This window comes from Oryx dammah, unplaced genomic scaffold, assembly GCF_014754425.2.
Source record: "Oryx dammah isolate SB20612 unplaced genomic scaffold, SCBI_Odam_1.1 HiC_scaffold_15, whole genome shotgun sequence".
In the NCBI taxonomy this organism is placed as follows: Eukaryota; Metazoa; Chordata; class Mammalia; order Artiodactyla; family Bovidae; genus Oryx; species Oryx dammah.
Window position 1 is genome coordinate 36791714 of NW_024070199.1, and position 27759 is coordinate 36819472.

The 27759-nt window shown below is 41.6% G+C and overlaps 1 pseudogene; it reads right to left on the reverse strand.

Annotated features, from left to right (window-relative positions):
- Nucleotides 1-9631: 9631 nt before the first annotated feature.
- LOC120874074 lies at nucleotides 9632-17443 on the reverse strand (annotated as a pseudogene).
- Between the last annotated feature and the right edge of the window lie 10316 nt (nucleotides 17444-27759).

A 27759-nucleotide genomic window follows, 5' to 3' on the forward strand; every position in this document is an offset into this window, starting at 1 on the left:
TGTTTCATTTCCTATTATTTTCTCCCATTCTGAAGGCTGTCTTTTCACCTTGCTTCTAGTTTCTTTTGTTGTGACAAAGCTTTTAATTTTAATTAGGTCACATTTGTTTATTTTTGCTTTTATTTCCAATATTCTGGGTGGTGGGTCATAGAGGATCCTGCTGTGATTTATGTTGTAGAGTTTTTTGCCTATGTTTTCCTCTAGGAGTTTTATAGTTTCTGGTTGTATGTTTAGATCTATATCCATTTTGAGTTTATTTTTGTGTATGGTGTTCAAAAATGTTCTAGTTTCATTCTTTTACAAGTGGTTTTCCAGTTTTCCCAGCATCACTTGTTAAAGAGATCGTCTTTTCTCCATAGTATATTCTTGCCTCCTTTGTCAAAGATAATGTACCAGGGTCCCGCCTCGGTTGGAACCAGGGTATCCAAAGTGTGATGGCATCGGCAACTGAGATTTATTTAGAGATATATAGAAAGGTAAAGAAAGAATATTGCAGTTAAGAAAATAGAGGAGAGAAAGAGGCTAATATTCCTTGGTTTAGGCAGAAAGCCAATAAAGTCCCAGCTCAGGCCTTGTTCTGTTCACGTAGGCCACAGGTGCCCTCCCAAGTAGCGGAGGGTGCCTCACCTTGGGAACCCTCTCGAGTGGGTCTTAGAAGCCCGGGCAGAGAAGTGAACTCAGAGGGCCCCTGCGCTCCAGGGAGTAAGCCTGAAAAGGAAAGAAAGAACGACACGGGGTGACCAATCTTCCATGAGCAAGGCCCACAACTTGTTAAAGAGATTGTTTTTTCTCCATTGTATATTCTTGTCTCCTTTGTCAAAGATAAGGTGACCATTGGTGCGTGGATTTATCTAGGGGCTTTCTATTTTGTTCCATTGATCTATATTTCTGTCTTTGTGCCAGTACCATACTGTCTTGATGACTGTTGGTTTATGGTACAGCCTGAATTTAGGAAGGTTGATTCCTCCAGTTCCATTCTTCTTTCTAAAGATTGCTTTGGCTATTCGAGGGTTTTTTTTTTTTTCCATACAAAGTGTGAATTTATTTGCTCTAGCTCTGTGAAAAATACCATTGGTAGCTTGCTAAGGATTGCATTGAATCTAACAAATACATGAAAATATGTTCAATGTCACTCATTATCAGAGAAATGCAAATCAAAACCACAATGAGATACCTTTTCACACTAGTCAGAATAGCTACTACCCAAAAGTTTACAAGCAATAAATGCTGGAGAGGGTGTGGAGAAAAGGGAAATCCCTTACACCATAAGTGTGAATGCAAACTTGTGCAGCCACTATGGAGAGCAGTGTGGAGGTTCCTTAAAAAACTGGATATAGAACTGTCTTATGAGCCAGCAATCCCATTACTGGGCATACGCACCAAGGAAACCAGAATTGAAAGAGACACGTGTACCCCAATGTTCATCGCAACACTGTTTATAATAGCCAGGACATGGAAGCAACCTAGATGTCCATCAGCAGATGAATGGATAAGAAAGCTGTGGTACATATACACAATGGATATTACCAAGCCATTAAAAAAATACATTTGAATCCGTTCTAATGAGGTGGATAAAACTGGAGCCTGTTATACAGAGTGAAGTAAGCCAGAAAGAAAAACACCAATACAGTATACTAACACGTACATATGTAACTTAGAAGGATGGTAACGATAACCCTGTATGCAAGACAGCAAAAGAGACACAGATGTAAAGAATAGTCTTTTGGATTCTGGAGAAGGCAAAGGTGGGATGATTTGGGAGAATGACATTGAAATACGTATATTATCATATGTGAAACGAATCACCAGTCGAGGTTTGATGCATGATACAGGATGCTTGGGGTGGGTGCACTGGAATGACCCAGAGGGATGGTATAGGGAGGGAGGTGGGAGGGGATTCAGGATAAGAAACACGTGTACACCTGTGTGGATTCATGTCAATGTATGGCAAACCAATACAATATTGTAAAGAAATTAGCTTCCAAATAAAATAAATAAATGTATATTAAAAATGAGTAATTTACACGCTGGTGGGTGGGGACATAATTAGACTTGTGCAATTTGAGACTCAAGGATTGTTCCCTATAATTCAGACCAGTGCTATCAACTCTTTGTAGAAAACTGGAAGGGTATCACCTGTACCTTCCTACAGTTCTCTGTATGTAGTTCTCTCCTGTGAACTCTAGTAACATAGAGTCATAAATCTCTCTTCTTGGGGAGACTGTTTTTCTCTGCCTAGGTTCAACTTCCATGTATGTGTTGGAAACTATTTCTAGAGTTGGGGCAATTGTAGAACTCTCCTTGCTTGCTCCTCACCTCAGGAATCCATTCTCTGCTGACAGATGTTTGATGTAAGACAATGCTCTTACATTTGTGCTTCCTACTTTGGAGTTATTAGACATAGAAATATAAATGTGTCTTTTAATCCTTTATGTCGACTGAAATGGAGGTCCCCTGCAATCAGAACTCACTGAATTCCTTGTGAATGTTAGGCACTGACTTCTGTGCATGGGTGCAAACTTGATTGGGGATATATGTTGGGGCCATAGGGAGCCCCAGTCTTGCTGGAGAAACATGCCCATTACAAATAGTATTTGCTATGTGGTATGTTCAGTTCAGTTCAGTGTCTCAGTCATGTCTGACTCTTTGCAACCCTCTGCACTGCAGCATGCCAGGGCTTGCTGTTTTTCACCAAATCCTGGAGCTTGGGGAAACTCATGTCCATCGAGTTGGTGATTCCATCCAACCATCTCATCCTCTGTCATCCTCTCTCCTCCAGACTTCAATCTTGCCCAGTAACAGGGTCTTTTCTAATGAGTCAGTTCTTCACATCAGTTGGCCCAAAGTATTGGAGTTTCAATTTCAGCATCGGTCCTTCCAATGAATATTCAGGATTGATTTCCTTTAGGATGACTGGGTGGATCTCCTTGCAGTCCAAGGCACTCTCAAGAGTCTTGTAAAACGCCACAGTTCAAAACCATCAATTCTTCTTCGCTCACCATTCTTTATGGTGCAACTGTCACATCCATACATGACAACTGGAAAAATCATAGCTTTGATTATACTGAACTTTTTCAGCAAGATAATGTCTCTGCTTTTATAAAATTTGTATAGTTGTGTCATAGTTTTTCTTCAACTGAGCAAGCATCTTTTAATTTCATGACTGCAGTCATCATCTGGAGTGATCTTGGAGCCCCTGAAAATAAGTCTCTCACTGTTTCCATTGTTTCCCCATCTATTTGCCATGAAATGATGTGACCAAATGCCATGATCTTCATTTTCTGAATGTGAATTTTAAACCAGATGTTTCACTCTCCTATTTCACTTTCATCAACAGGCTCTTTAGTTCCCCTTCAGTTACTGTCATGAGGGTGGTGTCTTCTGCAAATCTGAAGTTCCTGATATTTCTCCCAGCAATCTTGATTCCAGCCTGTGCTTCATCCAGTTGGGCATTTCACATGATGTACTCTGCATGTAAGTTACATAAGCAAGGTGACAATATACAGGCTTTACGTACTCCTTTCCCGAATTGGAACCAGTTTGTTGTTCCATGTTCAGTTCTAACGGTTGTTTCTTGACCTACATACAGATTTCTCAGAAGGCAGGTCTGTTATTCCCTTCTCTGTAAGTTTTCCACAGTTTTTTTGTGATCCACATAGTCGAAGGCTTTTGCATGGTCAATAAAGCAGAAGTAGGTGTTTTTCTAGAATCCTCTTGCTTTTTCTATCATCCAAGGAATGTTGGCAGTTTCATCTCTGGTTCCTCTGACTTTTCTAAATCCAACTTGAACATATGGAATTTCATAGTTCATGTATTGTTGAAGACTTGCCTTGAAAAATTACTTTGGTAGCATGTGAGATGAGTGCAAGTGTGTGGTAGTTGAACATTCTTTAAAATCACCTCTTATGAGGATTGCAAGGAAAACGGCCTTTCCAGTTCTGTGGTCACTGCTGAGTGTTCCACATTTGCTGGCATATTGAGTGCAGCACTTTAACAGCATCATCTTTTAAGATCTGATATAGCTCTACTGCAATGCCATCACACCCACTAGATTTGCTCTTAGTGATGCTTCTGAAGACCCATTTGACTTCGCATTTCAGGATTGTCTAGCTCTAGGTGAGTGATCACACCATCGTGGTTATTGTGGTCATTTATATCTTTTTGTGCAGTTCTTCTATGTATTCTTTCAACTTCTTCTTAGTATATTCTGCTTCTGTTTGGTCCATTCCCTGTCTCTCTTTTATTGTGCCCATTTTTGCGTGAAACATTCCCTCCTTATCTCATATTATCTTGAAGAGATCTCTGTTTTTTATCATTTAATGTTTTCCTCTATTTCTTTCACTGATCACTTAGGAAGGCTTTTTAAAAATCTCTTCTTGCTCTTATTTGGAACTCTGCATTCACATGGGTACATCTTTCTTTTCCCCTTTGCTTTTTGCATCTGTTCTTTTCTAAGTTATTTGTAAAGCCTCCTCACGTAAGAATTTTGCCTTTTTTCATTTATTTTTCTTTGGGATGGTCTTGATATGGTATGTACAGATCAAAAAATGAAGATCATTGCAACCATTTCCATCACTTCGTGACAAATACCTGGAAAAACAATGAAAACCGTGACAGGCTTTATTTTCCTGGGCTCCAAAATCACTGTAGATAGTGACCACAGTTGTGAAAAAAAAAAAAGACGCTAGCTCCTTGGAAGAAAAGCTATGAAAAACCATACAGCACACTAAAAAGCAGAGATATTACTTTACCAGCAAATGTCTGTATAGTCAAAGCTATGGTTTTACCAGAAATCGTGAGTGGATGTGAGAGTTGGACCATTAAGAAAGCTGAGTACCAAAGAATTGATGCTTTTAAAATGTGGTGTTGGATAAGACTCTTGAGAGTCCTGTGGACTGCAAGGAGATTCAACCAGTCCATGCTAAAGGAAATAAGTCCTGAATATTCACTGGAAGGACTGATGCTGAAGCTGAACCTCCAGTACTTTTTGGCCAATTAATGCGAAGAACTGACTCATTAGAAAAGACCCTGATGCAGGGAAAAATGAAAGACAGAAGGCAAAGGGGAAGAAAGAAGATGAAATTGTTGGGTGGCATCACCGACCTGATGAACATGAGCCTGAGCAAGCTCTGGGAGTTGGTGATGGACAGGGAAACCTGGCATACTGCACCCTATGATATAGAAAAGAGTTGGAAATGACTGAGAGAATGAACTGAAGTAATGTACAGAAAACATCAGGGAGCAGGCAGAATTCTTTGGGGTCCAGTCAAGCTTGTGGCCCTGGTGGGACTGGTGAAATATTTAGGTGGAAGGGGAGGCTTCCCATCCTCTGGTGCAGGTCCTTGAATCCAAGGCAAGGAGCACAAGATTTTCAATGTATTACCAAATATTGTTTTCTAAAAATAAAACAAAACAAACAAACAAACAAAAAAACAGCTATCTGCAGGAGTGAGAACTTTGACTGAGTCTGTTCTCTAGATTTTACTGGTTGATGTGGAAGGAATGTGGAGTGGGCTGAGTCTGAAAAAATTAGGTGAATAGCTGCTGGAAGGCCAGGCTTATGCTAAACATTCTGCACTAGGTGGAAAACAAATCCAGAGAAAAAGTGTCCCTTCTGGAGTGAAGATGCCAATGTATCACATTGTTTCAGTAGATCAGTTCAATAGTGTTTTGGGGCAAGCAAGAAATGCATGGTGGGTGGTTTGCTTTTGTCAATTCCTGTGGGTGGTTAGATGACTAAATGTTTGGTTACTTAATTGCATAGTTGGAATTATGCTTGGGAAAGAAAACTACATCAGGTCCACAGATATTTTGACATTAAAGAACAAGCATAGGATGATAAATAAGGCAACTATAGGTAATTTAAACATGAGGGGCCAAAAGGGGAAAGATTCTTTACCAGGCTCAGATTGGACTGTAGAGGTTGCCATAGTTGTTACTATGAAAAGTAGCCATAACAGCTACTTGTTGCTAAGCTGGAGATGTGGGAAACTGATAAGAGATCAAGAGCTTTTATAACTTTCCTTGCAGTGTGATTTCAGGGGAGAAGCAGTTGACAAGGAAAGGCTGACTGGTAAGGCTAAGGAAGGGAGTAATCTGAGACAGTAATCATTGGCTCTCATGTGAGCCCAGAAAACAGAAGCATAGGCTCAGTCAGAGTTCTGGGTCAGGGTTCAGAAATAGATGTCATTTCGCTTGAATCAATATTTGGCCTTGGGGATGGCAGCCATAACTTCTAAACAGAAAATTTCCTTCTCCCCAGGTGGCGGAATAATTCATATTTCTTCCAGATTCAGGATCCCTGAAAGGCCTCTCAGGGCCACTTGCTCTTTGCAGGCACACATGCAACCTAGAAGGTGGAATTATCATCATGGTGCCCATTTTCCAGATGAGAAAACTGAGGTTAAAAGACTTGATCAAACTCACACAGCTAAGTATGTGAAAAGCCAAGCACAAACCCAGGGTAACAGTACTCAAATTGTGTGTTTTGCTCCACACCCACTGGGAGTGGTGGGTGGTGATCTGGAAGCAATTTTTAGGCAGAAGCAAACATTGTTCACATTTAAATTGAAGAAAGTAAGGAAAACCACTGGAACATTCAGCTATGACCTAAATCAAATCCCTTATGATTATATAGTGGGGATGAGAAATAGATTCAAGGGATTAGGTCTGTTAGCCTGAAGAACTATGGATGGAGGTTTGTAACATTGTATGGGAGGTGGTCATCAAAACCATCCTCAAGAAAAACAAATGTGAGAAGGCAAAGTGGTTGCCTGAGGAGGCCTTAAAAATAGCTGAGAAAATAAGAGAAGTGAAAGGCAAAGGAGAAAGGGAAAGATATACCCAATGGAATGCAGACTTCCAGAGAAGAGCAAGTAGAGATAAGAAAGTCTTCATAAGTGAATAGTGCAAGAATTAGAGGAAAACAATAGAATTGTAAAGAGTATAGATCTCTTCAAGAAAAGTGGAGCTACCAGAGGAATACTTCATGCAAGGATGGGCACAATAAAGGACAGAAAATTCAAAGACCTAACAGAAGGAGATGAGATTAAGAAGAGGTGGCAAGAATGCACAGAAGAACTATACAAAAATGGTCATTATTACCAGGATAGGAATGTTGCTGGCTCACTCACCTAAAGCCAGATACTGGATTATGACATCAAGTGGGCTTTAGGAAGCATCACTACAAGAAATGTTAAGGAAGGTGATGAAATTCCAGCTGAGCTGTTTAAAATTCCTAAAGAATGAGGCTGTAAATGTGCTGTATTCAATATGTCAGCAAATTTGGAAAGCTCATCAGCGACCACAGTGCTGGTAAAGGTGAGTTTTCATTCCAATCCAAAAGAAAGGCAATTCCAAAGAATGTTCAACCTATCATGCCATTGTGTTCTTCTCACTTGCTAGCAAGGAAATGTTCAATATCCTTCAAGCTAAGTTTCAACAGTACATGAACTGAGAACTTCTAGATATGCAAACTGGTTTGAGCAACCAGAGATCAAATTGCCAACATTGATTGGATCATAGAGAAGGCAAGGGAATCCCAGAAAAAATATTTCCATGTGCTTCACTGACTATGCTAAAGCCTTTCACTGTGTGGACCACAACAAGCTGTGGAACAATCTTAAGGAAATGGGAGTACCAGATCACCTTACCTTTCTCCTGACAAGTCTGTATGTAGGTCAAAAAGCAGCAGTTAGAATCAGATATGGAACCACTGATATTTTTAAAACTGGGACAGGAGCATGACAAAGTATACACTGCCACTCTGGTTATTTAACCTATATGTAAGATACATCATTCAGTATGCTGTTCTGGATAAATTCGAAGCTGGAATCAAGATTGTTGGGAGAAGTATCAACATCCACAGATATGAAGATGACAGTACCCTAATAGCAGAAAGCAAAGAAAAACTAAAGAGTCTCTCGATGAGGAGAGGAGTTGAAAAAACTAGCTTAAACTCAACATTCAAAAAACTATTCACAAAAAGATACTCAAAATTCATGGCATCCAGTCCCACCACTTCATGGCATATAGATGATGGAAAAGTGGAACAGTGGCAGTTTTATTTTCTTGGGCTCCAAAATCACTATGGATATTGACTGCAGCCGCAAAATTAAAACACACTTGCTCCTTGGAAGGAAGAAAGGCTATGAAAAACCTGCACAGTGTATTAAAAACCAGAGACTCACTTTGCTACAGATATCTGTAGAGTGAAAGCTATGGTTTTTCCAGTAATCAGGGACAGATGTGTGATCTGGTCCAAGAAATGGTGAATGCCAAAGAATTGAGCTTTTGAACTGTGGTGCTTGAGAAGATATTTGACAGTCCCTTATACAACAAGGAGATCAAACCAGTCAATCTGAAAGGAAATCAGCTTCTGACCCCTTCTGTCTCAGCTGAGGCAACTACTGAGGGCCTCCAGGTGGAAAGAATGGATTCTTCCACTGTGAAAGTGCCTAACCATGGCAACTCCAAGCAAACAGTTTGCAGCCCCACCAATGGAGAAGCTCAGAAAGGCTGAACGCTCTGTGTTCCCTGGGTCTCCCTATACAAGTGTTGCATTCTCCCCAGCAACACTGGAGGCCAAGGAAGGGGGATTTTTGGCCCTGGAGCTGGGGGATGGCTCAGGGATCCACTGGGGCCATCACTTACCAAATAGGACTGAAAGGACAGAGCAGGCATATGTGGCAGAGAGATGGTGACTGGGTATGGGACAAAAGGGAACCACCTCTCCATGAAGTACCTCACTCAAACTCCTCTGGAGGTGAAGCCCAGTGACAAGTTCATTTGAGATGGGATGAAGAGAGTCTATTTCATTACCCCTTATAGTTCCTTTGAATGAGGAGGTGGTGGAGTTGGTGGGTCATCACAAACTATTCCATGGCCTAGACTATCTCCCAGTCGCTATCTTTGGGGCTGCCTTCCCCCACTTCAGTCATGTAGTTCTGGGGGAAATTGACAATCATGTGTGCTGCTGGGTCAGACCCCAAGAGCATGTAAAGCCAGTCATAGGACCCCATGGCCCTGCCAAGATTGCTGATCTAGGATTCCACATGTGATCTGAGGTGGGTCATTCAGAGAACACCCTTGTACTCTGATGTCTTCCATCTTTTCTTTCCTTATTGGAAATGCCTTCAGGATATAAAACCCTAGGGCAGGTAGCTTGGACTCCCTCACTAGGTGTAGAATCATTAGGAAGAAAGTTGTCAGGCTCAGACCATCAAAGAAGAGGGAATGAAAGAGTGAGAGTCTGAAATAGAGAACTGATAACTTCTGATTTCTTGAGTCCAGTCACTGATATCTTTGTATTTGCTCTGAGTCTTGTGTCCTGGATTCCCAGAATCATTTTAGAGAGTCTTCCCTTTCCTTGAAGCTAGTTGGAGGTGGGATCCTCTCAACTGTGATTCAGACTTTGTTCTAGATCCTTCCTAATCATCGTACCCCTCCCAGACACAAATGGAGGCACCTGTTTGTTTCAGCACCATTATGAGTGAAACCCTTTATTCTTTACTGAGAATAGGGTGTGCAGACCAACAAACACAGTTCACCAGCATCCTAGGCAGGAGTACCCCAAGTGTGATTTAATGTTTGCTTGGAGTGCCCTTACTGATTCCTGAGCCACACCAAGCATTTATACTGCCTGTGCCAGGTCAATCCTGTCATTTCCTCCATCAAAGACTGAGAAATACAGCCTCAGGAAGACGTCACCCAGGATCAAGGTCTCTCTAGATGTCCTCACTGGGTTCTCTTTAAATGTGTTATAGCAGTGGCCTCTAGAATCTTGGGGGAGTCAGAGACACACACCAGTCAGCCTGAGCCCTTATATTTGACTCACACAAATATCTAGACCTAGCACAATTCTTGGTTTTATTTCCCGCTTTTGGTAAGTATCAAGGAAATTTCTCCTTAGCAGGGGATATGAGAGTTCATCCACAACCAAAAAGGGCCAAGACATGAGGTTGCCATGAGGAAGGGTGTGGGGGAGGGAAGGACTGGGAGTTGGGGATACAGAGGAATGATAAACAACAAAGTCCTACTGAAGAGCATAAGGAAATATAGTAACTATCCAGTCATAAACCACATGAAAAAGAATAAGAAAAAGAATATGTATTTCCGTATGTGTTGAACTGAATGACATTGTTGTGCAGCAGAACTTAATGCAACACTGAAGATTAGCCACACTTCAATAACATTTTTAGAAAAGAAAAAGAGTGTCCATAGTTTTCCTCTTTCCCTGTTTCTTTCCTTCTGTCTCCTGCTGCTTGTTTTCTCTTCAGAGAATGCTGGTTCTCCTCCTGCATCCCCAAATCCATACTTTATTAAAAAAAATTTATTTTGTATTGGAGTATACCTGATTAACAATATTCTGAGTTTCAGATGGACTGTAAACGGGCTCAGCCATATGTACCCATGTATCCTGGTCCCCAAAATACCCCTCCCATCCAGGTTGTCATATAATTAAGTGGAGTTCCCTGTGCTACACAGTAACTCGTTTTTAGTTATCCATCTTATACAGAGCAGTGCCCACAACATGTTCTTGAAGACTTAACTTAGGAACTCTGGGAATCCTCCTTCGGCCCGCACTCACCCTCCTTGGACACTCCAGGCTTGGGTGGGTAAAGTATTCTGGTTCCCCATCCCCACCGGTCAGTCTATAGCCCTCATCACCCCAAGTAAGTCCCCAGTGGCCCAATGCATAGCATCTTGGGATGCCATTTGCATGGAATCCAGTGCAGTTTTGCCAAAACCAAGCAACTCTCCATATGGCTCCATGAGTTTACAGTTTTAGAATTCCTGAAATTCCCTCCCTTCCTCAAAGTCTTCTTTGAGCCCATCAGCCTGCTCTGAACTCCCCTAGGGAGCTGACATGAAGCCTCCACCCTGTGTCAGGGCTGAGCAGTCACTGTGAACCCTTTATTCACATTAGCATCCATCCTCCCCACAGAGGAGTCGGGTAGCCTGACAAAGGGGGCACCCGGCCAGGGCTATGGGAAGATATATCCGAGAACTAGAGTGACATTGTAATTTATCATCCAAACCAGGAAAACTGTGGGCAGGGAAAAGAGACTGTTAATCCCTATGGTGGGACAGCACACTGGGACTGTTCCCAGCCATTCTTCTTGTCACATGACTTATTCAGGGACTGCTAGAGCTGACTTTCCATGTTCATACATCTGAGGGTTCAGATTGAACTGAAGCTCTTTAACACTAAGGACCTGAGTGTTCCCCTCTCCTTGTGACTCCCACCATGCCAGCATGGTGTGGCGTCTTCACATTTATTTCAGGATGATCAGTGTCCCAGACGGCCCTTTACTCTCAAGTGGTTCATGTTGTGGGAGGCTCTGGAGAGCCCCAGGGCTCATCAGCATCTGCAATAGTGCCAGATGGCCTGCAGAGGGCGCCTGTCTCCCAGCAGCATGCCAGGGGTTCCTGCAAGATCCTATTTGAGAATCACCCCTCAGGCCTCTCCCCTCACCTTGTGGATGTAGGCTTGAGCTGGGACTGGGTAGTTGATACCATTGATGGTGAGGATAATAGACGACAGGGTATTGACTGCAAAACATGAAACGTAGTGCTATTAGAGAGAGAGGGAGAGAGGTTGCCCCTGGGGATCCTTTTTGTGCGTGGAGACTGGGAGTGACCCTGCGGCATGATCCTTCACGACAGAACCCCCGTGGCATGGCACTGATGAATTTCTGGATGTTTCTGACCAGTCTTCTTGGGCCAAGGATCAGTGATGTTGCAGTATCCACAAGGGCTTCACAGCCGCCAGAACAGCAAGGGCTTCACAGCCACCAGATCAATCAGTAACCTTTCTTTTCATGGAGATGCTGAGAGACAATGTGACAAAGCAGGGATAAAGGTCACTCTGAGTCTCCCCAGAGCTTCCCCCCTTCCTGTCTCCTAAACAGTCCTTTGTCTCTTGCCCTTTTTTCCTTTGCTTCTGACATGGCACCTTCCTTGACATTCTTGAATGCAGTACTTGAATACACCAAGCTCTTCTGCATCTTGACACAAGCTGGTCTTCCTTCCTAGAGGAGCCTCCTGCCCTTTGACTAGCAAATTTCTTCTCATCTTCCAGATTCCAGCTTAATTGTCATGGTATCAGGGAAGTCTTTCCCCCGGAGTTGATCAGTCTCCTCTTCCTCATGTCTAGCATGTACCAAAGTCACAATTAATTCTGTGTGTGTCTCATTTCCTGTGCATCTGCCTTCTTAGAAGTGAGGGCGAGTTTCATTCTCATTGCCTCCCTAAAGTGCCTGGCACACAGTGGATGCCCAAGGCTTGTCTGTTTGGTGAGTGAATGAAGACTGTGAGAATAACGAATGAGAAATACCCAGAGAGCTGTATCTGGTGGGGAACAAATAACGGGTCCATCGTAGAGTGAAGATGGAGATTTGTGAGGGCAGTAGACTCTCATAGTGGTGGGAAAGACGGGCTCCTCTAGGTGAGTATGTCTGCCAGCACTGCTCCTACAACCAGCTCAGACCCTCAGTCCCTGGCCTGGAAATATATGGTATGCCTACAGAGACTCCAAAGAATGGGTCAGCTTTTGTCTGAGGGTATCACACAGAATCCTATCAATTATGCCTCTTGTCCTCGGGTCAGTCCTGGATCCCACCTTCCTGATTCTCTGTTATAGCCCCAGCCCCACTATGTGCCCATGAATGTGGGGTGTGTTTTTTATCAGTTGCTTTCATGTCTTAAGACTTCAGCAAATCTCTCTACCCTGCTCAGTAGTTGCTCTCTTAGGAAGCCACTCTCTCCATTTGCTCAGGACTTTCCCTGTTTTTAAAATGACTTTTATCTGTACTGAGAACTTCCTATGTCCCAGGTAGCCCTGGACAGTTGGTCATCTTATACCTCTGTTCACCACACTGAAGAGTCCTCTTACCTTGCTCCAGGCCTCACAGGGCAGTGGGTACAATCCTCTCTCATCTGCACAAACTTCTCTGGACCCTTTTAGTAGCCTGGTCAGAGCCCTGGTCAGAAGACCTGGGGATTATAAACTCATTGGTTGTTTGCATATCTATCTGCTTGTATGTGTGTTTGTATGTGTGTTTGTTTTTGTCTCTGTGAGTGCTTGTGTGTCTCTGACTAGCTATGCATGTTTATATGTGTCTCTGTGCATGTTTATATGTGTCTCTGTGCATGTTTATATGTGTCTGCTTGTATGTTTGCATGTGTCTGTGTGTCTGTCTGTGTCATTGTGGGTGGTGTATATGTCTGTGTGACTGTGTGTATGAGAATGTATTTGTGTGTGTCTGCCTGTGTCCATGTACAGTAGCAGGAGCATCACTTGTGCTGACCCTCAGAGGGAGAGGCTTACCGGTCCATGTATACACTCCAGTCGCCTGTGTGGATCAATGGTACCCAGTTGAGCATTCCCTGGTAGTGGGATTTATCCACCCCACCAAACATCACCACACTGCCTTTCACCCTGCATGTGTAGAGAGAAGAGATGGGTGGATCCTTGGAGGAGAGTAACAGCGGCACTGTCTGAGAGCTGTACTAGTCCACTGATCAAGGCCTAATAAAGTCTCATTATACAGATGCAGAAATCGAGTCTAGGAGCAATTGAGATACAGACCAAGTTCGGTTACTCACTAATGAGTGGCACAGAGGAGGTTAGAAGCTGAGTCACCTGGCTGGGTTCCACCCACTCTATCTTCTGAAGATGCCCTACCTCCTGCGACCTGAGTGCTCAGACACACTCAGAGGATACGGTGCTGAAGCATATTGGCTTTCTCCTTGTCCACCTTGTCATTTTTCAGGAAAATAAAGCCTGCGAGTTCTAAGGGTATGGGTTCAGGTCACCCATAACTGGCTCCACTAGTCTGTGACCTCTACTGTGACCCCACACTCAGAATGAACCCCACCTCTGGTTTCCCTGTCTTGAAATGCCTAATATTTATTGAACAAGGGGTCCCACACTTTTGTGTCCCACACTTTCATGTTTCACTGGCTCCTACAAATTGGGTAGCTGGACCTGGGTTCCAAGTGAAATGATAATGAGGAAGGAAAGATATCCACCATCCTTTTCCTTCCTTCCTGATCAAATTCATAAGCAAATCCTAATGCCTTGTCCTTCAACTTGTTTTCTGTTGCCTTCCATTAGCCTTCCTCCTCACTCACTCACCTAGACCAAGTTACTGGTCTTGAGCCCAGGATCTGGGTTGTGTTCCAATAAAATTTTATTTATAAAAGCCAGGGTGTGATGTCAGGTAGGGCCCTTGGACCACAGTTTTGGTGGGTTAGATTATCTCTCAGGATACTTCTTTGTCAAGTTTTCTATAATTTTCTTGCAACTGAAAGCATCTTACAGCTAATTTGGAGAAAGAAATTGTCCATCTCAGACTTATTTGCTCAAGTAGAAGGCAAAAACAGGCTCAGAAATGGCACCTTGATTCTTCAGCTTGTCAAAGATGGAGATGACTCCAGTGAAGGATATGTTGGGGTAGTTCAAGCCCAAGATGCCATCAAAAGGTGTCTCAAACCAGGATTCCATGAAGATTAGATGGAACAGGTGGTCAGTACCTACAGGGGGAGGTGTGGGAGAGAAGAGTTTCCCACTTATAGATACATGAAGTGGGGCTAGGACTGGGATGGGGTCCACTGTGTTAAGATCCTCAAAGAATTGAGGCTGGGCTTTGTTTTCAGTGGCCCACAGATGGTTAGATCAACCTGAGAGGGGAATTTGGGTTCCATTTGAGAGAGGCTGTGAATTTTAAAACATCTGCCCCTCTGAAAAAATTCTCCTATTTGCCATGAAGGATAGGGCTGGATCCCATTATCTTAGTTTTTTAATATGTTATTTTAAACTGGCTGAATATGTCCAATTGCTAATAGGTAACATCTAATTTGTCACTGTGATAGATTACTAGGGCACGAACTCACCCTTCTGAGCACTGAGTAAGGAAAATAATCATCAATATTTATGCTATTTTTATTTCTATTATGCATAGGTTATGTAATTACAAACAGTTTCAGGACAACAAGCTAGACTGTCCCTTCTGGGGATGAGGAGAGAGTGATGGGGAGCTATAGTACAGCTATAGTACAGATGAAGGCTCACTAACTGGCCTGCAGCTCACCTCCTGCTGTGAAGGTCTGGTTCCTAATAGACCCAGGACTGGTACTGGTCCTGACCCACTGTGCTGGTATTGTGGAGTCATGCTCTAAACCCAAGAGAGCGACATTCTGTAAGACAAAACACCCTGCTTCCGCCCAGTTTCTGTATAAGTAAATGGCATTAAAATTGGAAGAGGAACAGTCATTTAGTCTTAAAGGAGAACCACTGAGTGCAACATATGACTACATTCCCTCAATAAACTGTGAAAAGACATCTGCTTTTTGAGAATCAGGGAAATTTGTACATGGACTGGATATTAGATGTTAATTTTATTGGGAACAAAAGAGCATTTTTTTCACATCCTATCATTTTACCCCCATACTCATTATGTATATTTTGCGAAATGTTCATCCCCTCCCTAAAATATTTCAGGAAAAATGAATAAGGAGTAAAAGAGAGAATGAAATGAGGGTCAGTCTTTATTTAAAAGCAGATCTGCATAGCTGGTATGGATTGAATTGTCTCCACCCTTGACTCCCAATGTGATGGTATTAAGAAGTAGGGCCTTTGGGAAGTGTGCAAGTTGACATGGGGTTTTGATGATGGTCCCTCATGATGGGATTATCCTCTTCCTCTTTTTCTCTCTTATTCTCCCTCTTCCTACTTTTCTTCCCCCACCACAAATAGGAACATAGCAGAAGAAAAAGACCTGATGCAAGTCAAGAATGTCTTCAACAGGAACTCAATTGTCCACCACCTTGATGTTGCATAGTCCACAGTCTATGACAACCTGTGGGACTAAGAGTTTAGTTTTGTACTTATTGATGGTAAATGATGAAATATAGGGTTCATGACCCTCTTCTTTTTTATATTTGTTATGTTTGAAATGGTTTTGCACTAAGAAGTTTATAGAATGAAGTTTCTGTCTTAGTGATACCCTGAGGGGGCCAAGATAGCAGATTCAGAGAGGTCCCCAATAAGTGAGTTGTTGGAGGACCACATGCTCCTTCCTCCAAATCTTCTGTTGTCATCTGAAAACCATCCCCCCCATACCTGACAACCTTACCTCCAATACTATCTGCATCTCCACTTCCTGCTAAGCTACTGAGTCATCTAGTTGGAGATCTTAATGATTCAGGACAGGGTCTGAAGGGAGAAAGAATGCATACATTTTTAGAAAGAATGATCTGGGCAGACCCCTCTTGGTTTTCCCTTCTTTATTGCCATCTGCAGGTGAGAGATAGGGCCTGGCTAGAGAGGAAGCCACAAGTGAGACTGCATGGATATTTGAAGAGAAGGGAGCAGGAATTCAGAACCCAGCAACCAGGAGGTGGGCAGCTTGCACAGGATGCCAGAGAGAAGAAAGAAGCACTGGGAAAAGAATAGTGCCTACCTGAGTGCCAGACTTACCTGAGTCTTCTGGTTAAACTTGGAGGTCACGTCCTTCCTGCTTCAATTTCTGCTCCAGATATGGAGGGGATAGAGCTGTACTCACTGTTAATGAGTCATGGGGAGAGGGACAGCCTCCCCCAGGAGCCCTTGGATTCCACTCTAACTGTGAGTATCATCCCATGGCAGAGAGCAAATGGCAGGTCATTCAAAAGATGACCTACTTTAAATAGTATTTAAAATACTACAAAATTTGTCTAAGAGTCCTGGCATATCTTCTTCCCAGAGTTTCTACAAGTTTCTACAAGCTTCTCCATTGGTATCTTTTGACTTAAAACTACCTGATCTCATCCCACAGAACCCAAATGATGGTAAGTTCCAGGGGGCAAGGCCTCTAAGGTCCTAGGTGTCACAGCAGCTGTGTGCCAAGTGGTCTACCACTCATAGTCCTAAGCCCAGGACCCATGAATATCATCAGACAGTTAAAGCCCCCTGCCCACCAGAGGCAGTCTCAGCATCCTCAGCAACACCCACCTCTGAGTCACTTGTCTACTGATTGGCACTGAGCTTCAGTCTGGAACAAGTGCTCTGGAGCAAGTCCAGTCTCCCTCATCCAAGAGATGGGAAACTGAACCCTGGGGTGTATGACTCACCTTAAGGCTTCAAGTAACTTAGTGAAGACTTGAAACCCAGGAACTCTGGTTCCTAGGCTAGGAGACTTCCAGGAAGGGAAAGATGAGATAAAACTCAACTGCATCCACTGCTGGGTGGCTCTCAGATGTCTGCAAGCACCAGAGTGGAAGTTCCTTTCCCTTTGCCCCTCCTGTCCCGTTCCAATTTTATCAGCATACCTGCCTCCATGTAGCAGCAGGAAAGCAATATTCAGGGCTGTTTCTTCTGGGTTGGCAGTGGAAGGGTAGCCATTTATTTAACTTGGTTACCTTGGTCCTTAGCTTTGTAGTAGAGGCTGAAATCAGGCATGATGTTTCCTCCAGTTCGATTCTTCTTCCTCAAGATTGCTTTGGCTATTCAAGGTTTTTTGTATTTCCATACAAATTGTGAAATTATTTGTTCTAGTTCTGTGAAAAATACCATTGGTAGCTTGATAGGGATTGCATTGAATGTATAGTTTGCTTTGGATACTATACTCATTTCCACTATGTTGATTCTTCTGATCCATGAACACAGTATATTTCTCCATCTATTAGTGTCCTCTTTGATTTCTTTCACCAGTGTATTATAGTTTTCTGTATATAAGTCTTTTGTTTCTTTCAGTTCAGTTCAGTTCAGCCGGTCAGTTGTTTCCAAGTCTTTGCAACCCCATGAATCACAGCACGCCAGGCCTCCCTTTCCATCACCAACTCCCAGAGTTCACTCAGATTCACATCCACCGAGTCTGTGATGCCATCCAGCCATCTCATTCTCCTTCGTCCTTTCTCCTCCTGCCCCCAATCCCTCCCGGCATCAGAGTCCTTTCCAAAGAGTCAACTCTTCGCATGAGGTGGCCACAGTACTGGAGCTTCAGCTTTAGCATCATTCCTTCCAAAGTAATCCCAGGGCTGATCTCCTTCAGAATGGACTGCTTGGATCTCCTTGCAGTCCAAGGGACTCTCAAGAGGCTTCTCCAACACCACACTTCAAACGCATCAATTCTTCGGCCCTTAGCCTTCCTCACAGTTCAACTCTTAAATCCATACATGACCACAGGAAAAACCATAGCCTTGACTAGACGGACCTTAGTCGGCAAAGTAATGTCTCTGCTTTTGAATATACTATCTAGGTTGGTCATAACTTTCCTTCCAAGGAGTAAGCATCTTTTAATTTCATGGCTGCAGTCACCATCTGCAGTGATTTTGCGGCCCAGAAAAATTAAGTCTGACACTGTTTCTACTGTTTCCCCACCTATTTGCCATGAAGTGATGGGACTGGATGCCATGATCTTCGTTTTCTGAATGTTGAGCTTTAAGCCAACTTTTTTGCTCTCCTCTTTCACTTTCATCAAGAGGCTTTTTAGCTCCTCTTCACTTTCTGCCATAAGGGTGATGTCATCTGCATATTTGAAGTTATTGCTATTTTTCCCTGCAGTCTTGATTCCAGCATGTGTTTCTTCCATTCCAGGGTTTCTCATGATGTAGTCTGCATATAAATTAAATAAGCAGGGTGACAATGTACAGCCTTGACATACTCCTTTTCCTATTTGAAACCTGTCTGTTGTTCCATGTCCAGTTCTAACTGTTGCTTCCTGACCTGCATACAGATTTCTCAAGAGGCAGGTTAGGTGGTCTGGTATTCCCATCTCTTTCAGAATTTTCCACAGTTTATTGTGATCCACACAGTCAAAGGCTTTGGCATAGTCAGTAAATCAGAAATAGATGCTTTTCTGGAACTCTCTTGCTTTTTCCATGATCCAGCAGATGTTGGCAATTTGATCTGGTTCTTTTGCCTTTTCTAAAACCAGCTTGAACATCAGGAAGTTCACGGTTCATGTATTGCTTAAGTCTGGCTTGGAGAATTTTGAGCATTACTTTACTAGCATATGAGATGAGTGCAATTGTGCGCTAGTCTGAGCATTCTTTGGCATTGCCTTTCTTTGGAATTGGAATGAAAATTGACCTTTTCCAGTCCGGTTGCCACTGCTGAATTTTCCAAACTTGCTGGCATATTAGTGCAGCACTTTCACAGCATCATCTTTCAGGATTTGAAACAGCTCAACTGGAATTTCATCACCTCCACTAGCTTTGTTCGTAGTGATGCTTTCTAAGGCCCACTTGACTTCCCATTCCAAGATGTCTGGCTCTAGATTTGTGATCACATAATCATGATTATCTGGGTCGTGAAGATCTTTTTTGTATAGTTCTTCCATATATTCTTGACACGTCTTCTTAATATCTTCTGCTTCTGTTAGGTCCAGAACATTTCTGTCCTTTATCGAGCCCATCTTTGCATGAAATGTTCCCTTGGTATCTCTAATTTTCTTGAAGAAATCTCTAGTTTCCCATTCTGTTGTTTTCCTCTATTTTTCATTGATTGCTGAAGAAGGCTTTCTTATCTCTTCTTGCTATTCTTTGGAACTCTGCATTCAGATGCTTGTATCTTTTCTTTTCTCCTTTGCTTTTTGCCTCTCTTCTTTTCACAGCTATTTGTAAGGGCTCCCAGACAGCCAATTTCCTTTTTTGCATTTCTCTTCCATGGGGATGGTCTTGATCCCTGTCTCTTGTACAATGTCACGAACCTCATTCCATAGTTCATCAGGCACTCTATCTTTCAGATCTAGGCCCTTAAATCCATTTCTCACTTCCACTGTATAATCATAAGGGATTTGATTTATGTCATACCTGAATGGTCCAGCGGTTTTCCCTACTTTCTTCAATTTGTGTCTGAATTTGACAATAATGAGTTCATGATCTGAGCCACAGTCAGCTCCTGGTCTTGTTTTTGTTGACTGTATAGAGCTTCTCCATCTGTAGCTGCCAAGAATATAATCAATCTGATTTCGTTGTTGACCATCTGATTATATCCATATGTAGAATCTTCTCTAGTGTTGTTGGAAGAGGGTGTTTGCTATGACCAGTGCATTTTCTTGGCAAAAGTCTATTAGTCTTTGCCCTGCTTCATTCCACATTCCAAGGCAAAATTTGCCTGTTACTCCAGGTGTTTCTTGACTTTCTCCTTTTGCATTCCAGTCCCCTATAATGAAAAAGACATCTTTTTTTGGGTGTTAGTTCTAAAAGGTCTTGCAGGTCTTCATAGAACCGTTCAACTTCAGCTTCTTCAGCCTTACTGGTTGGGTCATAGACTTGGATTACTGTGATATTGAATGGTTTGCCTTGGAAATGAACAGAGATCATTCTGTCATTTTTGAGATTGCATCCAAGTACTGCATTTCAGACTCTTGTTGACCATGATGGCTACTCCATTTCTTCTGAGGGATTCCTGCCCACAGTAGTAGATATAATGGTCATCTGAGTTAAATTCACCCATTCCCTTCCATTTTAGTTTGCTGATTCCTAGAATGTCGATGTTCACTCTTGCCATCCCTTGTTTGACCACTTCCAATTTGCCTTGATTCATGGACCTGACATTCCAGGTTCCTATGCAATATTGCTCTTTATAGCATCGGATCTTGCTTCTATCACCAGTCACATCCACGGCTGGGTATTGTTTTTGCTTTGGCGCCATCCCTTCATTCTTTCTGGAGTTATTTCTCCACTGATCTCCAGTAGCATATTGGGTACCTGGGTAGTTCCTCTTTTGGTATCCTATCATTTTGCCTTTTCATACTGTTCATGGGGTTCTCAATGCAAGAATACTGAAGTGGCTTGCCATTCCCTTCTCCAGTGGACCACATTCTGTCAGGCCTCTCCACCATTACCCGTGTGTCTTGGTTTGCCCCACAGGCATTGCTTGGTTTCATTGAGTTAGATAATGCTGTGGTCCTAGTGTGATTAGATTGACTAGTTTTCGGTGAGTATGGTTTCAGTGTGTCTGCCCTCTGATGCCCTCTTGCAACACTTACTGTCTTACTTGGGTTTCTTTTACCTTGGTGTGGGGTATCTCTTCACGGCTTCATTTTTTTTTTTTTTTATAATCTCCTTTATTTCTTTTGAACTTATTTATGCCCTAATTTTTAAGTTTTCTTTCCTTCTACTAACCCTGGGGTTCTTCATTTCTTCCTTTTCTTGTTGTGTTAGGTGTAAAGTTAGGTTATTTATTTGACTTTTTCCTTGTTTCTTGAGGTAAGCCTGTATTTCTATGAACCTTCCCCTTAACACTGCTTTTACAGGGTCCCATAGTTTTAGGGTGGTTGTGTTTTCATTTTTATTCGTTTCTGGTGGTCTTTGGAAGGAAGGATGCTAAAGCTGAAACTCCAGTACTTTGGTCACCTCATGCGAAGAGTTGACTCTGATGCTGGGAGGGATTGGGGGCAGGAGGAAAAGGGAATGACAGAGGATGAGATGGCTGGATGGCATCACCAACTCGATGAACATGAATTTGATTGAACTCCAGGAGATAGTGATGGACAGGGCGGCATGCTGTGATTCATGAGGTCACAAAGAGTCAGACATGACTGAGCAACTGAACTGAACTGAACTAAGGCATATTTTGATTTCATTTTTATTTCTTCTGTGAATTGTTGGTTATTGAGCAGCATGTTGTTCACCCTCCATATGTTGGGATTTTAATAGTTTTTCTCCCGTAATTAACATCTACTCTTACTGCATTGTGACCAGAAAAGATGCTTGGAATTATTTCAATTATTTTGAATTTGCCAAGGCTAGATTTATGCCCCAGGATGTGCTCTATCTAGAAGAAGGTTCTATGTGCACCTCCAAAAAAGGTGAAATTCATTGTTTTGGGGTGAAATGTACTATAGATATCAATTAGGTCTAACCGGTCTAAGTTATCATTTAAAGTATGAGTTTCCTTGTTATTTCCCTGTCTAGTTGATCTATCCATAGGTGTGAGTGGGATATTAAAGTCTCCCACAATTCTAGTGTTATTGTTAAATTCCCCATTTTTTTTGGAAAAAAAATTTGACTGAACTAGGTCTTCATTTCTGCTCAGGACTTCTCTTTTTGCAGCGAGCTGGGGCTACTCTGTAATTGCAGTACACTGGCTTTTCAAGCCTGTGTTTCTCTTGATGCAGATTACAGGCTCTAAGGCACTCAGTCTCAGTAGTTGTGGTCCGCTGGTTTAGTTGCCCTGGGGCATTTGAAATCTTCCCAAGCCAGGTCTCAAACGCATATCTTAAGCAGTGGATCAAAAAGGAAAATCCTCTGGAAGGGACTTGAAATACATAACTTTTACATGAAACTTGGCACCATGGCCTATTTTTAAGGAAACCAATAGAGGATTGTCTGCTACTTCAAGCAACCTCGTGAGACCAGGACTGATTTAGGTTCCCCTCCCAAGTGTTCCTACAGCATCTTCAAGCTGTTCCTGCCATGTCACTTTGTTCTTGCTTGAGTTTCTGAAACCCACACTAGACCACAGCTTCCAGAGGGCAGGGCTGTCACTTAACTCACTTGTAAACATACGTCAGTAAATCTTGTCTCATTATACCAGACTCTAATGTCAAGAAAAGGTTAACACAATGATCAGTTATTCCATGAGTTTTAGGTTACAGGTTCAAGTACTGTAATCGAACCTTAAATAACATTGCCTTAAATACAATACAATTTCAATTCTCTTTCATATAATAATAGTGCAGGTCTCTGCACAGAAATGGGATGCACTTTTATTCTTTTACATCTTCCACCTGTGCTACTTACCTCTGGTCTAAGATGGCTATTCCATCTCCTGTCATTACATCTTCATTCCAGCTAGTGGGACAAAAAATAATACTTCCATTTGGAAGTGACATATCATCTGTACTCAAATTCCACGGGCTGAAGTATCTTCATGGTCATGGCAAACCTGGGTGTAGTGGGTCCACACAAGGGCAGGGGAATGTGATGCTACTACAGAACATTCATGATGAGTAACAAGGGCTACCACTCTTCATTCTTGTCCCTGTAATTAATTCTTCTTCGGTTCTCCCCACACAACTTTCAGCCTGTTTTTGCTTGCAGATATGGATACAGATGAGGCTGTAAGAGAGGAAATGGCCCTGGCTGTACAAATATGGAGAAAACAAGAAAGGAAAGAAAATAAGAAAGTATAAAAATGCAAAATCTATAGGAAAGTATGCTTATAATCATAATTATGCAGTTATTCAATTTAGGTATACCTGTGGTTGGTGAATCAATTTATTAAATAAAATATAAGAGAAATGTAAAATATAAATGTATTTACTAAACCCAATAAAATAATAAGGCTATATCATATAAACACATGGTATTATCATGATTAGTTTGGATGCACATTGCAAAATACTAAAACAACCATAACTTTAGCAAGATGAACTTGATTTTTTCTCTCACTGAAACAAAGATTGAGGTGGGCCAGTGAGAGCTCTGGTGGTATCCATCTCCAATGTTACATTACTATCCAATGCAACTTCAGGAGTTTCAGCCATCACAACTAAAATCCAGAAAACAGTTAAGAAGAAAGTAGGGAAGGGAAGAGTCCCATGTTTCAGCTAAATCAGCTCCTTGAATGCAGTCTTCCAAGAAATCCCTCTTACAGATCTTCTTGCATCTCTAAGTCACCAGTCATGACTAAGAGCACGGGTGTATAGGAAGGGCAGTCCTGTAGCTACTGGGCTCATGGCTTTATAACAAACTATTTTCAGTTTTAAAAGAGAAGCATAAAATTGATAATTTTGGAGGTAGCCTGCTGCACTTGCCTTAAAGAACAACAACAACAACAACAACAACAAAATGAATGGAATAGGCTGAATGGCTGCCCACACTGTTGGAGCCAGGAGAAAGGAGCAGCAATGAGAACAGCTAGATGAATCTGAACTGTGCTCCAGAAAATAGAGGCAGACTAGTCAGTAGAAATCTCCTAAGGGATGAAGTGAGGATTATACATACCACATGACCCAATTTGTTTTGAAAACTGCTTTTCCAACTCAGGTCCTAAATCTCTCTCAATTCTTCAGCTTCTAAATATCTTGTCTTTGGTACCTCACATTCTGACCTACGTGTCTCACCTTCCTTACTTCTGTTCACATCACTTCATCACCCAGTCACCAGCATTACAAGATCCAGTACTGAGGAGTTAGCAACACTTTCTAGATGTGTGTAGAAACACAATGACTATATCTACCTTAGTATTAGTTTCTCATGATCAATGTCTATTGAAGGACTGATATGCCTAGAATTATGAAGATCTCATGTTTCCTCTAATATCCCAACCAATAATGTGACTTCTTTGGACGTGAAGGGGATGTGCTTACTTTTGGATTCACAGGTCTTAGCAGGACAGTAAGTCCCCTGTGCATGAACAAGTTACATTTCAAAAGGGTGTTCAAAAATCCCAATTTATTCATAAGTCCAGCAAAGTTACTTAGACAGCCAACTAAGACAGATGGCTATATGTTACTGCAGTTTAATAGCTTTGTGATACTTTTAACGCAAATAATACATAAAAACCCAACACAAACAATAAAAGAAACATTTTTAATCTTCCAGTACCTGGATAGGGTATGGCAACCCACTCCAGTATTCTTGTCTGGAGAATCCTCATGGCAAAAGGAGCCTGGCTGACTATAGTCCATATGTTGCCAAAGTTGAACACAGCTGAGCAACTAAGCACACTTTTAAAAATAGAATAGTAGTACCATCTATATTACCACTGTATTTACGCTTCCTTTCATACATCGTAGGCTTGAAATAAAAATACTGCACTATTGTACTCCGTAAGCTTCCCTTGTAGCTCAATCAGTAAAGAATCTGCCTGCAGGGCAGGAGACTCATGTTCAATCCCTTGGTTGCAAAGATCCCCTGGAGAAGGAAATGGCAACACACTCCATTATCCTTGCTGGAAAAATCTCATGGACAGTGGAGCCTGGTGGGCTGTCGTCTATTGGGTCGCAAAGAGTCAGGCCAGACTGAGCGACTAACACTTATTGTACTCCATACAGTTTTGTACAGTAAAGTACACAAAAAGCACACCCACTTGTCTGGGATGTGCCCACGACCATGTGTGTCAGATCTGTGAACTAACTGACGTGATTGCGCATTAAAATACACTTTTACATGTTTGAAAGTTTTCAACTTGAAGGTTTGTTTGTAACAGACTTGCTACACAGGAGTTCAGTGAATGTAAGTAGTGAGTGAACAAGAGAGGAGAGTAAGGAGCTGCCTGTTCTTTCCACTTTTGCATGTATTATGGCCACTCTGAATAGGAATTGCATGGAGCATAATTGAGGCCCGGTGTATGGGAACATCACTGCAAGTGACAGAGGACCAGGATTCCAGGACGTGGCAAAAGAGCCACAGTTGGTTGGAAAGAGACAGGAGTGCAAATTAGGAGGAAACAAGTGTTTACTGGTTTATGTGAAACACTCTGCAAATATCATCTGGATTTGTTTGTAGTGATTGAACTTTGGTTTAGAGGAGCAGTCTCTGTTGCTCTATATGAGCAAAGAGAGGAGAATGAACCATGATAACATGTGTCCCAGGTCAAGTATATCTAGTATTGAAGAGATGTAAGTCCTGTCAATTTATCTGCACCTTCCTGGAAAGAATTAGAGTAGTAAACCAGAGAAGGTCTGCATTATGCTAGCACCTTATTCTTCTTCTGTCCAGTGAACTTTGATTTCTAATGCCATTTCTTTATAAACAGAGGTAGTACTTCATATGATTGGAGGCTTCTAATTTACTGTTCCATATAAATTTTTGGCGCTGTTTTGTGCCCAGGCACATGGGGCCCTGGAGCACGGCAAGCTCTGTTTCGGCTTCAGAGTATGGTGTATGGGGATCTGCTGTCATCTGGGGCCTGGGGTATATTTTCAGTCTGTGTGCACATCTGAGGGGTTAACTCTTGTTGGGTTTAATTCTATCATCTTGCTCTTTATCTTCAGTTTGTCCCATGTTCTTTCTTCCCATGTTTCTTTTTATCCCTGACTTCTTTGCAACTGAGTAGTTTTTATGATTTCCTTTTATAGACTTTGTCATTTTATTAACTGTAACTTTTTTAAAGTAGTTTTAAGATCCATGGTATGCATAATTAACTTTCCAGTCTATCATTATTAATTATGATAATTATTAATAATTATTATGTTATCTATTTATTTATCATTTCTTTGGCTGTGTTGGGTCTTAGTGTGGTATGCAGGGTCTTCCTTGTGGTAGGGACTCTTTATTCGAGGAGGGCAAGCTCAGTACTTGCAGTTTGTAAACTCTATTTGATACATACCGGCCTAGTTGCTCAGTGGCATGTAGGATTTTACTCCTCTGGCAAAGAAACAAACCAGCATCCCCTGCATTGCAAAAGAGATCCTTAACTACTGGACCACTGGAAACTCATTAGAATTACCTTTTACTATATATTGCATGTTGATCATTTGGCTACTGTTCCTTCATTCTGTATATCCAGATTCCCCCTTCCTTTTAAATTCCTTCTGAATTGAGACCTTTTATAAAACATTTATTACATTGGTCTGTTGGTGGTGATGCAGTCTTATAATTGTTGTATGTCTGAGAAAGTATTTTATCTTGTTTTTGATATGTATTTTTCTTGAGTGTGGAATTGTGAGTCAATTCTATTTTTCTCAGCACTCTAAGATGTGGTGCCAGTGTCCCCTGGCTAACATTGTTTCCTATGCCTAATCTGCTGTCATTCCCATTTTTTGTTCTGCTGTGTCTGTTTTTCCTTCTGGTTACATTTCTTTGGTTGATTGTTTTAAGCAATGAATTATGATGTGCTTTTGTATAGTTGTCATACGTCTTGTCCTAAAGCTATCATCATATCTGGAGATTTTTCAGCCAGTAATTATGAAGTTTTTTTCTTTATTCTCCTATCTCTAACTTCCTGTTGGATTCCATCTACATATATTGTAGCATTCTTAAAGTTGTTTCAAAGTTCTGCGATGAAAAATTAATTTCCCCCCACATTCTTTCCATTACTATTTTCCATGTCTCTATTTAACATACTCAATATTCTTCAGCTTCATGAATATAAGGATTATTGCTGTAGTAAGCATTTTAATGTCCTTCCTTGCTAATTATGTAATGTACACTTTTAACTGTGCTTTTGCTAATTGATTTTTCCATCCTTATGGATATTTTCTTGCTTCTTTGGACATCTGGATTTTTTAAAAAATATATTTATCTTAATTTGTGGATAATTACTTTACAATATACTGAGGGAACTAGGACATCACTGCAAGTGACAGAGGACCAAGATTCTAGGATGTGGCACAAGAGCCATGGTTGGTTGAAACGAGCCAGAAGTGTAAAAGAGGAGGAAACAATTTTTCACTGGTGTATGTGAAAGACTTGGCAAATATCATCCGGATTTGTCTGCAGTGATTGAGCATGTTTTTACCAATTGATTTTCCCTTCATTTTGGATATTTTCTTGCTTCTTTGGACATCTGGAACTTTTTTCTTTTTAAATTTATATATCTTTTTTAGAGGATAATTATTTTACAATATTGTGAAGGAACTAGGACAAATACTTTCACAATTTATATGGAAATTTTAAATTGGATGTTGAATGTGGTCATTTTTACCCTTTATATGCTGGATGTTTTTTTAATTATTATAAATTATTCTTGGCCCTGTTTGCAAACATTGTTAACTTCTTGGAAACAGTTGTACATTTTGAAGGCTTGCTGTTCAGTTTTTTAAGCTGAGACCAGACTTTAGACCAGTTTTATTATTTCCCACTAGCATGGCAACCCAC